Here is a 15,265-nt window from a genome sequence, read left to right on the forward strand (position 1 = left end):
GCTTTCAAATCCCCTTGGTAGTCTTATTGCCAGTCTCAACAGAAAACCCAGTGATTGAATGGCTATGGAAAGCATATTTCCCTCTCTCACCTAAAGATGTTCATCTCTTCAGAAGCATTATCTGTGCACTTTTGATAGGAAACAGGAGAGAGGTTTGCATTCTGTTGCCTGTACTGTAGCTGTTCTGTGGATAAGAACTGAATTAAGTTTCCAGCTCTAGAATCTTTCCTGAGCACTATATTCATTGTGAAAATAACACAGGACATTTTATTTCTGGATGGGAGTGAATTATTGTCATTAGACGCTATGTAGTTTTGTGTCAAGGGGAAAAAAAATCCTGTGTACTGCCTTTCTGGAGTGTTATTTAATGTTCCATGCCAATCATTGCTGGGAACATGGAGTCCTTTTTAGTGCTAGTCAGGTAATAAGTCATTTTCTCTGTAGAAACTCTATGCAGCAGGGACATGAGTTATTTATTTACATAGTTATCAGAAGATCATGTGGTAATGCTAATGCAAATCGCCACAGAGTTCCCAATGCTTCCAGTGGAGTTTTGCCCCCTATTGGCAGTTTTATTGTAATTGAACAGAAGTAAGTCTTCATAGAAATTCTGCTCAAATGCAGATCTCTTTAACATATGTAACTCTGTTTATGCATGCCTACCAAACAGTAAACACCCTTCCGTTTTGGACATATCTACCAATTAACTGCAGCTTGGATTAACTGCAGCCTAACGCCATTTCCTGTCATCATTCTGCATGCAAAATTCCCATTGAGATTCGTGGTAGCTTGGTGTAAAAATAGCTAGGATACTAACCCAAATTAGACTTCATTGTGTGTAGTGGGAACGAGTCTTTAAATACATGCAGTTACATCAAAACAAACATTTTTGGTAGTTTGCTAAAGAAAGATGTGGCCCCATGTTTCGCAATGAAATGCATTCAGTTGACCTTTATAGCCATGTCCATCTCGTTCTGTAGACCGATTAGATGATTGGAGACCAGAGACAACGTAAAAAGGTAAGTTGAATTTTTAAAAAAGCATATTAGAGGTGCCATGTAGTTAAAAATGCATAGTTACAGGTTTTAAAAGTGCTAATCTCCAAGATGGTGCATGGATTGTATTAGAAATTTAGAGTTAATGAGATCAAGTTGTTACATCTGAGCCTAAAACCACTCAAAACCGCATTGGCAGCAGATATATCCGCTTCATTTTACAAATCCGTCAGTTTCCGAGGTCTGTTGACACTGCATATTCACACTGAGTCATTTTGGCTGAAGAAGTGTAGGTGTTTTTCCCCCCCCCCCCCTTCCCCTTTTCTCAGCTGCAATGATGATTGTTTCCAGTACTGCTAAAATATAACAAAATATGATTATCCCTCATATTCAGAAGCTGCTAGTGGCTTTCCTGAGCCCAGGAGGCCCAACAGGCAAGAGCAGGCATACATGAAAATGTTGAAAGAGTCCGATAAACTCATCGGAGACAGAGTTAGTGACAGCATCAGCCTCTATAATTTCTGAGTTGTTGGATATATCCTTCTTTTTCTGGTCAGTGTCTCCACATGGTGACATTAGTGTTTTCCAATAAATCAAACTAACCAAGCCCTCCATAGGTTTGTGGGGAAGGAGGTACAGTAGTTTCACTTAAATTCAGCCCAGATTCTCTTGAAAATCAGTCTGGCTGTATCAAAAGTTGATGAACCAGGGCAGATTTCTAGGTTTGTGACTAATTGTGATAGATGGGCAAGTTTTCATCTGCTTTTGTTATTTCCTATAAGCATTTAGCACAAACTATAATGTACACATGTAACTCCCGTTAATCAGCATCTCTTTAACATATGTGGGTTAATACCTATGTAACAGATATTAATAAATATATTTATAGAATATAAGCTTGAAAAGTAGCCTTTGGTTTTTATACCCACAGTTTTGTTTCTAGGATTAATTGCAGTCACATGCAGATGGCTGGGGATGCATTTTATAGCATTAGACATCTAATTTCTTGATATGTGATTGCAATCAGAAAGATAGCCATGTAAGTGCAACAGGATGGACCGTTAAAATTGCACCTGTCATTTCTTACGAGCTCAAAATAAGAGACCACTTTTGGAAAACAAACTTGTGATGGTTTAAGAGATCTCATTTCTACTCTAAAGACTACACACCACTCTCTGCCTAAAGTATCAGAGGGGTAGCCGTGTTAGTCTGAATCTGTAAAAAGCAACAGAGGGTCCTGTGGCACCTTTGAGACTAACAGAAGTACTGGGAGCATAAGCTTTCGTGGGTAAGAACCTCACTTCTTCAGATGCAAGTAATGGAAATCTCCAGAGGCAGGTATATATCAGTGTGGAGATAACGAGGTTAGTTCAATCAGGGAGGGTGAGGTGCTCTGCTAGCAGTTGAGGTGTGAACACCAAGGGAGGAGAAACTGTTTCTGTAGTTGGATAGCCATTCACAGTCTTTGTTTAATCCTGATCTGATGGTGTCAAATTTGCAAATGAACTGGAGCTCAGCAGTTTCTCTTTGGAGTCTGGTCCTGAAGTTTTTTTGCTGTAAGATGGCTACCTTTACATCTGCTATTGTGTGGCCAGGGAGGTTGAAGTGTTCTCCTACAGGTTTTTGTATATTGCCATTCCTGATGATAAATGGACACAAGTCAGATATCAGGAATGGCAATATACAAAAACCTGTAGGAGAACACTTCAACCTCCCTGGCCACACAATAGCAGATGTAAAGGTAGCCATCTTACAGCAAAAAAACTTCAGGACCAGACTCCAAAGAGAAACTGCTGAGCTCCAGTTCATTTGCAAATTTGACACCATCAGATCAGGATTAAACAAAGACTGTGAATGGCTATCCAACTACAGAAACAGTTTCTCCTCCCTTGGTGTTCACACCTCAACTGCTAGCAGAGCACCTCACCCTCCCTGATTGAACTAACCTCGTTATCTCCACACTGATATATACCTGCCTCTGGAGATTTCCATTACTTGCATCTGAAGAAGTGAGGTTCTTACCCACGAAAGCTTATGCTCCCAGTACTTCTGTTAGTCTCAAAGGTGCCACAGGACCCTCTGTTGCTCTCTGCCTAAAGTCAGTCTAAACTACACCACTCCAAGATTAGTCCCAGGAGGGTTTGTGATTCTAAGCCAGGATCCTGAGGGGTAGTAATTTACTAGTGGCTGATAGCAATAGTAATCGCTGCCCTGTCGCTCTTCCCCACCCGCTCAACTAATCCTGCCAATAAGTGAGGGGGGAACAGCAGTTCCCTACCCGCCTGCCGCAAAGAAGCGAGTAAGGGGTGAATAGCCCTGCTTGTTCCTACTCACCTGGATCCAAGGTAAGTATGTAAATTCAGCTCAAGGACACTTAGTCTTACTGTAATTTGATGCCATCCATATTACCTACCCTCTGTTCCTACCCTGTTTGTAAGTGCACTGCCTTGTATTATTATTGTTAAACATTTCCCAGTAAAATTTTAATGCCAAAAAAAAAAAGACTTGCCCAAAGCCGTGCATCGTCAGAGCATGGATTAGAATTTACGCGATCCTGACTCCTTGTTCTGTACTTGGATCATTAGGCGAAGTGTTTGGAATTCACTCTAAAGAGAATAAATGGTGAAAGTTTTCCATGTCATATCAGCTGCTCTTCAAGAATGTTAATGGTCATTTTTCTTCAAAGGCCAACCGAAGTTTCAATGTATGGTGTAGATGTCCGTTCCCCGAACCTATAACTGCCTTGCTCTTGGCCATTTCTGGAGTGAAGTGTACTTATAGCTGCATGCACTTACAGATATTGGGATTTCCATTTCAAAGCACAAACAATTCTAATATTAAAAAGCCTATCTCCCCAGTGGGAATATGGGTTGCAGGAGCTTCTTGACTTTCCTCTTTCATCTTTTTATCGTATGTAATAACACCTTTAGATCTCTTCATCAGTTTTTTTTGTCAACATCACAGTGGACAAAATGTCAGGTAAAGTTAAAGTAGAACATTTCCCTAGAGAAATAAAGACTCTCGCCTATGGATTATTGTTGCATTGTTTAACCTGCCTATATTCAGCCATGGTTTCCCCTGCTAGGGCACTTCATTGCTTAATCTGAAATTTACATTTCTGTTATAAATTGGTAAGAATTTTAGCTACCCAGTACATATAAGAATGGAAGGAGAGAGAGAGTGGGATTTCTACAGTGGTTCTGTATGTGTTCAAGACTTAAAGCTGTGAAATACCTGACACTTAAACTAACATTCAGTTGTTTTTCTGTAACTACTTTTATCAATGAGCCTTAAAAGCACTGATATTTTCAGGCTTTATAGCTGATAACTGCAGTGCCCTTGAACTATCCAGTAGCTAAGGGAATGATATTCCCAAATTCAGCTGGTAAGCTGCCACTTGCTGTCATGTGACACCTCTCTCTCTCTCTCGTGTTAGACTGGTACCCGAACCCTGGCTCATTGCACAGTGCTCATAGGCTTACCTGGCACTATTGTCAGGTGCTGCCTGGATTCTCTGTCCTCAGAAAATCTGCTCGTGTACTGCATCGTGAAGCTAATCCTTTGTTTAATTTTTTTTTTTTTTTTTACATTTCCAAAGGAAAGTAGGGGTCTTGCTCAGGTCTTTCCATTTTTGCATGATAGTACAGTTGAACAACATGTACATGTGTTAATTAAACATCCCTTCTTATCACTATTTTGGTAAGTGTCCTGTAAATTTAATCACTACGACACCTCTGTACACATTACAATCCTTTTAAAGATCTAGAGAAAAATCCTGGTGGATTATTCAAAGCACTAAATCACACAGAATTACAGTAGTTATTAGAGGCATTAAAACCTGTGATAAGAAGCTTTATCATGCATTTTGGGGGAGGCTTATTCTTTATCACAAATGACTGTAAATAGAATTGAACAGTAAAAAACTTGATAACACTTTAGTTTACAGTACACCGATAATCAGATACTGTAATTACAGTATAATTACATGATAACTATTGGGTAGTAAGGTAACTACAAAATATTAGAGTTTCCTTGTTTTTCCATAAGTTACAAACCTTCAGGGCATACGTAAACTAACATAGGGCCTGATTCCCCTCTCACTTACATTGGCTTTGCATCTATATTCTGATTGACATCAGTGTAGTTGCTTCTGATTTACACCAGTGAAAATGAGAAGAGAAGCAGGACCATACAGTGCGATTATTTATCTCTATATATCTGCATCTGTATATAGATCAGAATAAAGCTCTGATAATTTCATTTGGGCTGTGTGTATGCATGTTTGTTTACATATTAGCGGTAGTAACCTTAAATGTGTTTGGCTTTTTAGCGTTCAGTGTGAATCATGATACCAAGGTAAGTATGTGTTCATACCATTTACAGTGTTAAAGGTTCCAGCTAATTAAGACCGGCTGTGAGGTTGGCAAGAGCAATGTTGATCAACTTGAACTCATCAGGTTTTCTTGATAGTACATGATGAGTACATACTGATAATTTTTTAAAGCACATTAACATCTAGGAGGCTTTACTGGGGGAAGGTGATATGCCCTCTATTTGATCAGAAGTGGAGCAGGAGGAAAAAAACGAGATGCTTGGGTATCTGAAATAAAAATTATAAACACTAAAGTGGGTCATAAATACCAGCACCCACATAGGTGTAGTAAACTGTTGAAACCAATGAAAGTTTCAGGTGGTCAACATCTTTCAGGATTAGGTCATTTATATGGGGCCCAATCTTTTCTCAGTTGAAGTCCATGGCAAAACTCCCACTGGCTTTAGTGAGAATGACTCCTTGATTTTTATACTAGTATAATCCCTATGATCATGCTGATTATATTATTTGTGAATAACTAAACCACACTTGTGAGGTATGGATTATACATTTTAATAAGTAATTCTAGATTTAGCTAGTAGTAACTCCAAATGTAGTGACCCTGTCATTTGTTTTAACTTTGTAATTACAATTTCAGAGTAGCAGCCGTGTTAGTCTGTATCTGCAAAAAGAAGAACAGGAGTACTTGTGGCACCTTAGTGTCATAAAATAAAATTTGTTAATCTCTAAGGTGCCACAAGTACTCCTGTTCTTCTTTTTGTAATTACAATGTAGCTGCAGTGTCTAGAGCAGGGATTGGCAACCTTTGGCACGCAGCCCGTCAGGGTAAGCCCCTTGCAGGCTGCTTTGTTTACCTGCCATGTCCGCATGTTTGACCGATAGCGGCTCCCACTGGCCACGGTTCACTGTTCCAGGCCAATGGGAGCTGCGGGAAGCGGCGCGGGCCGAAAGATGTGCTGGCCGCCGCTTCCCGCAGCCCCCATTGGCCTGGAGCGGTGAACCGCAGCCAGTGGGAGCTGCAATCAGCCGAACCTGCAGACATGGCAGGTAAACAAACCAGCTCGGCCTGCCAGGGGGCTTACCCTGGCGGGCTGCTGGCCAAAGGTTGCCAATCCCTGGTCTAGAGTCTAATTACAGAGTAACTAACTGAATATTTCCTAATATAGACAGAAAAACTCTTCACTACCTGTCCTAATTGCTTTTTTTGTGTGGCCTTTTGACTAAGATCGTGTGGAGTATCAATTTAATATTAGATATGTCCTGATTATGGGACTATATCCTGTATTTGCAGGTGAAAAGACTCAGTAAGCTTGTAGGGCTTTCCCATCTATATCTTGTGTGTTACCATGACCTTAATGAATTTCAGTTTAACTTCTAAAATGCCTTCCTAATTTGCCTAGCCGAGGGCCTTGTTTAATTTCTGATAAATGTTGACACTTAGAGATCATTTCTGTCTGATTCACCAGAATTTCTTCCTCTAAAAACTGGTTTTCAGTTCAGCAGCAATGAATTAGGCTGGTTTGCACAGATTTCTGTAGAGAGATTTTTCTTCTGCATCAATGTATTGCTAATGATTACTGTATTTCTAAGCATGTAACTGCACTGAAATGATCACACACATTCTCAGGCACATAGAAAATGTGCATTAAACAGTGGTCCTAAAATTCTATGTCCCATTGCCCTGAGAGAAGCTTACAACTCGGATCTTAGAAACTCCCTTTTATGTACAGGTGAAGCTCACAGCCTCTGATCCACCTAGGCTGTTGTTAAATAGTGTGCAAAATGCCAGAGTGATAAGTAACATGGCGGAAGCACTGTGCCTCCAGGACAGAAAAGTTCAAATCCTGAGGATTAATGTGGAGGTTGCTGGGTTCATTTGTAAGTATTTTATCAGGCAACATGAGGAGGAAGGTGCTGAAATTGCTGTTTGTAGCTGTGGCTACTTTAGTGCAGTCCACTGAGTGTTGTTTGCAGTGCTCATTATACTGTTAGAATATCAGGGTTGGAAGGGACTTCAGGAGGTCATCTAGTCCAACCCCCTGCTCAAAGCAGGACCAATCCCCAGATTTTTTTTTTTACCCCAGTTTCCTAAACAGCCCCCTCAAGGATTGAACTCTCAACCCTGGGTTTAGCAGGCCAATGTTCAAACCACTGAGCTATCCCTCCCCCCCCCAGGCCTGGTCTCTGGTTTGGAGAGAAAGAGTCTCTAATGACTATCTGAGCACAGTGTGCGGGGGAGCCCTTTCCATTTCTTTTGAATCTCATTGCATTTTCAGAGTTAATATTTTTCATGGTATGATTTTCACAAAAAATGGTTTTATTTTAGGAAACATAATTTTATGAAGGCACATCATAGAGGAAAGGTTAGGATTATTTAAGGGAGGGGAATTAATTGAGTCACTTCTATAGGCATTAGGCAAATTGTCTCACTTGGAGTTAAGCGGCAACCTGGGAGTGTTTAAGTATAGGGTGCCTGCGACTCACTTTATGATAGTCTTAGCTTACGACCTTATATCATTTTATTTCTCTATTAAATCAAGACATTCCATACTGAGACTAGAATGGTGCATGGTGCAGTGGTTAGCTGCTCATGTTCAAAGGATTGTGCAGCATACTGTGATGAAATAATAAAGTTATACAGTATACATGGAGTTTGTACAGGAGCCCAAAAAAGAAAAGCTGCTGCAAGGTTAGAATATAGAAATATCCACACCACAGAATATTGTCACATATGGGGAACGTGTAGTGCCTGCTGTATGTTGTAGGGCTCAGACCTTTGTAAACGTATTCATCCTTGCGACTTAAAAATAATTAGTCACATCCAGAAATCTTTACTGGGCCAAGTCTTTGGCTTCAGTGGTAGTAAGGATTCAGTCCAGTAAAAATACTTAGCACTTCTCTCATCCTTTACTTTTTCACAGGGTTGTACAAATGTTAGCCAAGTAATATTTAAGCAAGTAGAGCTTTATTCTGTGCTGGGCCAACATGGGATGAGTTTCCTGACTTGGAGTATTCACCGAGCAGCCTCTGCAGGAGAGGCTCTTTGAGTGCCTGAGGGGAGGATGGTGGGGCTACTGAAAAGGGCATCCCTCCGGTGCAAGAAGAGGGTGAACTGAGCATATAAGATATAAGTATAGTATTAGATCTTCTTTTTTCTTTAAAATAAACCCCAGCCCTCTTTTCCATTCCTCTTCCACCCTTAGAAAGCTCCATGACTCAAAAATGTCTGTACTTTTTTCCACTTACATTTGCACTCAGATTAATTCAGTAAAAATGGCACACTAACTGAGCACCTGCTCGATGCAGAACATTTATGACTATCTCCATGAGTGGCTTTTAGGGTTGTGTTACAGCCTGGTCCTAGGAGGTGCTGAAATAGCCCCCAAAATGTGAACTGAATGTAAATGATGCAGTGATATTTGCCTCTATTTGCACAGCCAGTAGCTCTGAGAGGTGCAACTGCCCCTTTCGTTTTAGTGGGTGCTACCTTAGATTCCCAGTGATGATCCTTTAAATGACAACATTTGTTCTCTCCAGCAGAGAAGTGGGTTGTGTCATGGAGTGGTCCACCCAAATACCTTGAGAGAACCTGCTTCAATAAGAATTAAAATCCCCTCCATCTGGACAAGCCTCGTTGTCACCTACTGCCCCACACTGGAACCCACACAGGGTGTCATTAAACAATTACAATTGGGATCACATCCTGAAAGAAATCTTTCCTGAATCCCTTCTTCCCATTCTCTGAATGGCCTTCAGAGCCCCCAGCCTCTCCCAGCTCATCATAGAATTGTATGACTGGAAGGGACCTTGAAAGGTCATCTAGTTCAGTCCCCTGCACTCATGGCAGGGCTAAGTATTATCTAGACCAGTAGCTCTCAACCTTTCCAGACTACTGTACCTCTTTCAGAAGTCTGATTTGTCTTGCATACCCTCAAGTTTCACCTTACTTAAAAACTACTTGCTTACAAAATCAGACAAAAAATACAAAAGTGTCACAGCACACTATTATTGAAACATTGCTTACTTTCTCATTTTTACCATATAATTATAAAATAAATCAATTGGAATATAAACACTGTACTTACATTTCAGTGTATAGTATATAGAGCAGTATAAACAAGTCATTGTATGAAATTATAGTTTGTACTGACTTTGCTAGTGCTTTTTATGTAGCCTGTTGTAAAACTAGGAAAATAGCTAAATGAGCTGATGTACCCCTTGGAAGAGCTCTGCATACTGCCATGGGTACACATAATCCTGGTTGAGAACCACTGATCTAGATCATCTTTGACAGGTGTTTGTCTAACCTGCTCTTAAAAATCTCTAATGATGAAGTAAAAAGCTCCCCACAGACTAGGACCCATCAGCTCAAAGCTGCGCCAGACTCTCTGCCATAATAACATATGGAAAACCTGTAGACATATCTCCACTGCTACAAAGATCAATACCAACCCCCCGACCCCAATATACCTTTCAAGATCCATGGATCTTACATGGGCAAATCACAACATGCAGTGTTACATCATCCAGTGTACTAAATGCACCAATAACAACTATGTGGGTGAAATGAGACCACCATTATACTCTCAAATGAACTCACACAGAAAAATGACTAAAGACAAAAACACCCTATCACCTGTATCACTGTGTATCCGACCTCTCCATCCTCATCCTCATCCTCCAAGGAAACCTGCACAATACCTTCAAAAGAAGAGCCTGGGAGCTTAAATTCATAACTTTGCTAGACACTAAAAATCATGGACTTATTGAAGACACTGGATTTATAGCTTATTACAACAACCTGTAACCCACTACCCCCTGCCCTTCCCTTCCCTTCCCTCCCCCCCTCCACAACACTGTAGAAGTGTTAACTGGCCATTTTACTTTGAATGGTCCCTTGAAATGTGTTAACTACTTATGCTAAACAATCTGTTCCACCTTGTATTTAGCTGTGATGCTCTGAGTACATTTCCCACACCTGAAGAAGAGCTCTGTGTAAGCTTGAAAACGTGTCTGTCTCACCAACATATGTTGGTCCAGTAAAAGATATTACCTAACCCAACTTGTCTCTAATATCCTGGGACCAACGTGGCTACAATAACACTGCAAACAGTATTATTAACTGTTTCCTCACTCATCACAGTATGTAAGAAAAGTGAGGGAGGGTCATATTATGAAGAGCTGCACAATCAACTGTGAGGTATGGGAAAGTACCCACATGCCAAATCAAGAAGGAGCCTAGCAGAGCCAAGTGGGGCATCTGAACTACTTAACAGGAGACAAGCTCAATAAACCTAGTGGGGTATCTGAGCCTCTCCAAGGGCAAGCCAAGCCAGGGAGCCCAGCAGAGACCATGGGGTATTCTCGCCCCACTGAGGAAGTACTGAGCGCAAGGAACCCAGAAGTCTTGTGATCATTTTGTGGATGTTCAAAATATTGTCTGTAAGCAGCCTCTCATGTGCATGGAGCTTATTTTGTGGCTGGAGCTCAGAAGAGTACCACCACCCTTTTTATCTCATTCAGACCCTGATAGGAGTCAGTTTAGAATAAATTTAAGACAGCTGGTAAGCAAAGTGCAGTAAAGGCCTTGACAAAGAGAAGGAAGAACAGTGTAGTTCTTTAATTACATCTGTCTTTTGATATGCTGCTGCTAGCATATATAATGTTTTACTTGTTTGTGGATTTGGCACTGTGATGATTTGCAATTGTCTTTTTAAATGTGTGTCATTATGTAATTCAAGTCTAGTGAGAAAAAACCTGTTCCCATTGCCTCTTTAGGTGAAGCAGAGATAACTACTGCTTTTGTATCCTCAAATTTTCCCTGGTGGTTTGTGGGGCGTTAAATAAGAAATCCAAAGGATTTCCCAAAAGGGTTGGAAAAGAAATTTTAGAATGTAGTTTGCAGCAGAAATCATTGGAAAAACCACACTGTTCCCTTCTGTGGAAATTATATTTCCATTTCTGAATTCTCCCTATAAAAAAACATATTTTTTAATAGAAGTTCTTGCCTTCCGCTGTAGTCACATATGACTTGTTTTTTAGGGCTATGGTGTCCACCTGGGAGACTGATTTCTGTGGGGGTGAAATCCTGAAGTGTTTACTCAGCCAAATTGCCAATGATCATGGTGCTTTTTAATTGATTTAGACCTGTTTATTGGGAACTGGACAAAGACACCAACTTCAGTTCACATAAGGCTTCAAGCAATTGTTAGGTGGCAGTGAGTTTTAATTACTATCTTCTGGGCTAAGTTCAAACTGTTGATCTAAAAGTGAGCAACTCTGTGTCCCAGATGAGCTACCTGAACCGTCCAGTTATTCTTAGTGAAACATTTTAAATTGCTCCCGTTGTTATCAATGTGTAAAAGATCTCAAATGCTGTCAGAGATGCACATACAATTGTATGGTATGTGCAGTGGGCCAAAGATGGCTTCTTTTTTTGTGGCGCAACTTATGCACTGCAATTTGGCACCTATGTTTGAGTTGCAAGCACATATCTCAGTACTTGTCCCTGGCACTGCACAGATACTCAGACAGAATAGGTAATTAAAGGCACAAGTACTCTGATCTGCAACCACCTTATGGGTGCAAAATTACAGGTGCAAATTTTAGAAGCACAAACTGTACCTGGAAAAAGTAAAGACACAGTCTAAGCCCGGCTGAAAATGTGTGTATGCAAATAAGTATCTAAAAGGAGCGCACACATGGTTAATGCTTGGTACAATTGAATGTTCCTATGTGTAATTAAAAATATAGATCATCGGTTGTTTTCTCCAGATAACCAAAGTGTAGTAAAAGAAGAGTCATATACCATCATCCAAAACTTCAACCAAGCAACTCAGCTTCCTGAAATGTGTTGAAGCAGAATTTTGTTAAAGGCCTTGACTAAAAAACATGATTGTTACCTATTCTGGAGGAAGAGCTAGAGTGAGTTCTCAACACCTGCAGTATCTTGTGGTACAAAATCCAGCAGGGTCTGAGTTGCTCAGTAAGGTATTGCACATAAGCTGGCACTTTTAAATGTAAATAGCCTAGACTAAAACAGAAGAATAACTACCTTCATCTTAGTCTTACAACAACAAATGTTAGCTGGTAACCTCACACAGGTTAGTTGTTATGATGACTTCTGTGCTCAGTACATCTGTTATGAGAAAAAAAATTAATCCTAATATTATAATAGCTCATTATTTTTATAGTGCTCACTGAGGTCCTGATCCTAAAGGTATTGATCTCGGGCCCTTGATCAGTCCTGTTTCCATTGAAGTCAATTAAATTTTGCCATTGGGAACAGGATTTGGATAAAGGCTCAATCCTACAGTCCCTGTCCAGGTCAAAGTCCCCATTTTTCTCAAGAGAATTTTTGCAGGATCAGGCCCATTGCCTTTCAGAAAGACAGTTTACTTGTTTACATGATGATCCACAAGGAATCCTGTAGGATGAAGAATTAAAAAAACACACATTCCAAATAATCCATATTGGCAATTTTGTGTTTTTTAAAAAATAGTACAAAGAAATTTATACACATTGCTTATAAGAGTGTGTGTGTGTGTGTGTGTGTGTGTGCACGCTAAGCAATCCATATGTGGATATTCCTCTTTCGGGGCACAATACAAATTGAACTCTAGAAGCTGTTCAAGCAAATTTTAGAGCAAACTGACACAGGAACAGTGATCTTGGCATCCAGCATTTCCACCCCAAGTGACATCAAGATATGTCCATGGTGGAAGACTTGCCAACATCTAGTTCAAGTGGAAGAGAGGAATCCAATGGAAAAAGTAACAACCCCAGAAAACCGACAGCGGCATGAACAGCTAAATACGGTCTTTCAGAGAACAATGAAAGCTATGCAGAATGAGACATCAGTGAGGCACATTGCACAGGAGAATGAGTGCTGGCAGTACAGTGAAATCATATGCAGAAAATTGAGATTTTATTTTCGTAAGCATCATGATCATGCTTTATGAAACAAAAACTATAAGACGGTTTAGACCCAAAGTTTACGGTTTAAAAAGATTACTACTTTTTATAGAAAACCTAATATGAACAGATATATTTTCATGATATAAATAACAAATCAAGAAAACAGGCCTATTTCAGATTTATTGAAGTGCAAAAAGTCAACAAGCAACTTAAATGATGAAAGGCACATTAGAGTTGTATAATTATTTGATTTTTATTAACACAGAAAAAGTGTTTTTTTGTTTTTGTTTTTAAATACTTCCGTTTTGAGTGAGTCTCTATACTTAAGTAGGCCAATGGGGTCAATTCTTCTTTCTGATGCTAATGATACTGTTTTTTCCTATGTTCAGGAAAGAATAGATTCTTGAGAGATCTATTTGAAGATAAAACTGCAGATTACTGGAAATTTTGCTAGATCTCTGCATAGAACCAGGACAACAAAACAAATACCATAGTCCTGCCTTTTGAGTCAGTATGACGGAGGACAGGGTTTCTGTATTTATGCTTCTGACGAACATGGTCAGTGTTAAACCTGTGCCTATGGCCATGGTGTATGGATTGCTACTTAAGAGTTTCTTTATCTACCATCTGGTCTATCCACTTCAGAATCAGATTCCTAGTTACTTCTTTTTCCAGGCCATCTGGCTATTCATCTTCCACCCTGTGGCTTCAGGGTCTCTGTGCTTTTGGAAGGAAAAACAAAGCTCATATCACAAATCCATAGTATGAATTTGATGACTGAATAGGAGTTTTTAGCCTGTGTGCTGTATTTGGAGTAATACTTAAGAGACAAGTAGCAAGTTAGACAAATACAATTACTTAATTATGGAGAAGTGAAGTTCTGGCTTATTTTTGAATCCTAGCCACACAACTCTTAGACTGTGGAGTGACAGGGAATTCAACCAATGAAACACATCAGAACACTCCTGTTGCCTGAACATAGCCTCAAGGCAAGATACTTTTCTAGCAGCTTCTGAAAATTACTTCCTTTTGCCAATTAACCCATTAACATGACAGAGTAGATTTAGAGGAGTGGGTCCCAGTTTTGTTTTACCCTGGTGTAACTCCATTGACTTCAGTAGAGTTACTTTTGATTTATAATGGTGTAGGTAAGATGAGAATCAGAACACTGGAGTCCTGATTACTAGTCCTGCACTCTGACCACTAGATAATGTATCATCCTAGTTGTACATACAAAAGGCTGAAAGATGCTTTAACAACAAACAGCCCCCTCTCCAAACACCTCTAAGTTTTATTAAGAGGAAATTGTAATATTTGTAAATAACCCCTCTATTTAACAGTTTTAGAGCTGCCTAATGGATTGTTAATCCAAAGCCAGACAGACCTTGAGTGCAGCTTGTGCACCAGTAGGGTGACCAGATCACCCAGGTCAAATATCGGGACGTGGGGGGCGGGGCGGGGCAAAAAAAAAAGGTGGCAGAGCAAAAAACAAAACAAAAAAACACAACCCTCCTCCACAAGCGCTGGAGGGAGGCCCTGGAGACGCAGGGGGAGCGTGGTGCCGTGAGTGAGTCCGGCCTGGCCCCGAGTGCAGGCAGGACTCAGGGACTCAGTCAGGCGGTAGGGAGAGTAGGGGGGTGGCCCGCGGGGCCAGGCAGCGGCTGTTCTCCCCCCCCGGGCAGCGGGACTCGGGAGCAGCTGCTGCTGCAGCTCCCACTGACGCGGGGAAAGGAAGCGGCCGATGGCCAAACTTGGCGGCTGCGGCTCTGGCGCCCGGGCCCGAACCCCCCGAGCCTGGGCCTGCTGCAGGGACCCAGCAGTGCGCACGCTGTGCCCAGCTCCTGGCCAGTCGCGTCTGGGCTGCTGCCCAGCTGGTGCAATCCTACGGCAGACCCGGGGTGGGGGCAGCAGGCCCCAGCCCCCCCGCAGGGGAACGAACAGGGCTGGGCTGCCGATGCCTCCACCCCGGGGCCACTGCGGGATTGCACCAGCTGGGCAGCAGCCCAGACGCAACTGGCCA

General features: G+C 41.1%; 1 protein-coding gene across 11 annotated transcripts in view; it reads left to right on the forward strand.

Annotated features, from left to right (window-relative positions):
• The window catches only part of ESRRG (estrogen related receptor gamma), a 471,624-nt gene that overhangs the window by 79,531 nt on the left and 376,828 nt on the right, over positions 1–15,265 (forward strand). Inside the window, exon 2 of one of the 11 annotated variants that reach the window (XM_042850201.2) lies at positions 981–1,019. The exons of the other annotated variants lie outside the window; for them this stretch is intronic. The gene's annotated coding sequence lies outside the window, so the exon portion shown is untranslated. The remainder of the gene's footprint in view (positions 1–980; positions 1,020–15,265) is intronic. 11 annotated transcript variants of the gene reach the window in all.

This window comes from Chrysemys picta, chromosome 3, assembly GCF_011386835.1.
Source record: "Chrysemys picta bellii isolate R12L10 chromosome 3, ASM1138683v2, whole genome shotgun sequence".
NCBI classification, from domain to species: domain Eukaryota; kingdom Metazoa; phylum Chordata; order Testudines; family Emydidae; genus Chrysemys; species Chrysemys picta.